We start from the raw sequence: 2,954 nt of genomic DNA, 5'->3' as shown, positions 1-2,954 counted from the left end.
TGATCCTGGAAATAGAGATGTTGTATTCCCCAACCGTCTGACCTCTAATCCCTCGGATATCTTCCTCTATTGTTTGGTTTGATTTACTATTGGGAGGAGGCTGTGTGGGCTAAAGAGGACCAGGATGCTGTGAAGCTGCAGGGGGGTCCACACAGGGTCCTAATGTGACCTGATCACTCACAGGTTTTTGGTGCAGGCAGGTAACGGACCCTCTCTTTCTCTAACAGCTGTGCCACAAACCAAGTGAGATAAACTCATCTCTCAAACAGTAAATTTCAATAAGCACTATTTATATGTAGGCAGCATTGGCAGTGCAGGATCCAGCTGCAGTACAACGGTATAGGTGCAACCACACAAAGACATGAGCAGGAAGACAATGTCAGTTTTTTTTAAACACAGTAAAGAAACTTGCAAATACAACATACAAACAGTAACACAATGGAAGGCACTACAAACACCTGTACAAATAAACTTGCACACATGCTGCACCTGACATACAAACACTGGCCGCCACACACTGTGGAAACACAAATCAAGAGTGATGGCAAACGGAAACCTGAGAAAAGTCAATCATGATGTCAACACAGACTGATGTTAATGGGCCTAATTCTACGCAATACACATTCAGGAGAGCAGTTAATTTAGCTAAGATAACAGTAGTGCTACCTCTGTGAAAAGTTTAAGGTTACAGTGCGCCTGCTCACAGGAGTTGGTGTTTCAGACAAACCTGCAGGCAAATGTTGTTTTTTGAATACATTTGCATGAAGGAAGTTAAACTCTTGAGATTTAGAATGACTTTTGTGGTAGAGTCCAGTGCACACAGAGGCACTGCATGGGTCCAAACTCAGGACCTCCTTACACTTAGACAAAAGTGATAACTGTTTATCTGCTTTAAGTCAGCTTTTTTACATTTTCTCATACATGTTTACTTGATACATACAGTACTGTCTTCTATCTTTACCTCTTGCATTCATGAAAAATGCCAAAGGTAATACAGTTTGACAAGTACAAAATCACCAATAAGTAGAGTCGCAAAGAGCCATTAGCTGAAAACTAGGCATGTTTTGGCATAGTGTGCAATGTGTCACAAAAAAACTGAGGAAACTCGATGAATAGAGGACAGAAGAAGTGGCAGAACTCAAAACTATCTATAGCAGATGAACAGAATCCAAAAGTCACGTCCTTAAGAAATAAGAAAAAAAATTATTTAGTCTATCCATCTACTGCTAACTAAAGGCTCATCAGAACAGGTCTCAGTGGCTGTTAAGAATTCCTTCTTGTGGAAGGGAAACAGGGTGAAAAAAACTGAGGTATTCCGACTTACACAAGAACAGGACTGGAAATCAGTAGTGGAGGGATGAATGCAAGCCTGGCCTCCCCAGAGCCTGCACCTCAATGTTACCAAAGCAGTGTTGGATCATTTTGACAGAAGAAAAGGCAGACAACATCCAGAGAAATATTACTAAAGACAACTTAAAGAAAATACAAGAAAGCTTGCCTACGAGAGTTCAGGCTGTGTTGAAGAATAACAGTGGTCATACCAAATATCGACTTTCAAGCTTGTTAGAAATGTACAAACTCTGTTTTTACCTCATATACTGTATTTCCATGTACGCTTGCATGCTTCAATAAACTGCTCAGGACTTGGACAGTACTGTACTTGAATAAGTCACTTTCATGACTAAATCATAGTATGAAATGAGACATACGAGTCTTAGGAGGAAAAAAAAAACATTTCTTTTTGCATGGGACAGCAATGTTAAGCTAACAAATATGTGCAGACTTTGGTAAAAGGCATTGGCAACCTTTACAAGGATGGGTGGCACCTGGTAAACATCCTTGACACAGGTTTCTCATGCTTAAGAAAGGGATCTGAAGGCAAAGTTTTTCAGAGTGTAAGATTTTGCAAAATCTGTGGCCAGCTCAGTATATCATGCCTCTCACACCCTCTATTCTCTTCCCAAACACTAACCAACACACCCCAGCCCTCTGCCTCCTTCCACTCCAAGCTCCCATCCAGCCAGAGAGAGGAGTGGAGATAGGCCCAGTTGCTAAAGCTGTCTTTTCAGCCCCTGCTCCCGCTCGGTCTATCTGAGATACACAGCAAGCGGAGGTGTCGCTTTTCCGCTGGCATTTCGGACAGTATCTACTTATAGACGAGAGAAAAGGAGAAAAGAAAAACAGAAGGGGTATTATCAGGGAGGGATGAGAGCAGCAAAGGCATTTTGTCTTTTTATTCCCCTCCTAAGCCCTGGGCTTTGCTCCCAATCCGATTGGTCGATACGGCCAGGGATGTAAATGAAATGCAAAGAGGAATAAGGCTGGCTTCCCATCTCCAGTGTGTGCCCCCCTAAGTCCCCCGCCCCTCTTTCTCTGTCTCACTCTGTCTTGCTCTCTGGCTGTTTATGGCGTTGTGTTTCTGTTTCCCCATTCACAGACTTGCTGCTCTCCCTGTTTCTGTCTCACCCTCCTCACTCTGCCTCTGCGTCCTCCCCCACTTCACGCCTCTCCCTGGCTGGGCTCACAGCTCTTATCTCCTCAGACGCCCCACATTCCAGCGTTGCCGTGGCTCCCTGCCTGCATCCCTGGTCACGGCGATTCCATGGGTTCCCACAATCCTCGGCAGCTTGCTGATTTAGGGTGGGCAAGTGACTCTCAGAAACGGGAGAGAAGAGGAACAGAGGGGTTACGGAAAGACAGAGTGAGAGGGGGTGGGAGGCGGGGAGGGTGGGTGACAAGAGGGGGATGATAAAAGGAAGGTAAGGTAAAAATAAGAGGGGATGAGCCATGTGGCAGCAGATAACTGATGTAAACATTAAACTACACCAATACAGTCAAGTGAAGTTAAAAAACACGATTTAAACCCACATTATTAATTTTCCTGCAATGTCAAAACAACAAATATGATAACATTTTTGATCAAAAATACTACATTTGAGAGCAGAGCACAAAAA

This window comes from Perissodus microlepis, chromosome 19 (genome assembly GCF_051167445.1).
Source record: "Perissodus microlepis isolate ML-2025 ecotype Zambia chromosome 19, ASM5116744v1, whole genome shotgun sequence".
Classification (NCBI taxonomy): domain Eukaryota; kingdom Metazoa; phylum Chordata; class Actinopteri; order Cichliformes; family Cichlidae; genus Perissodus; species Perissodus microlepis.
The sequence above is the reverse complement of the archived record's forward strand: the minus strand, read 5'-3'. Positions refer to the sequence as shown.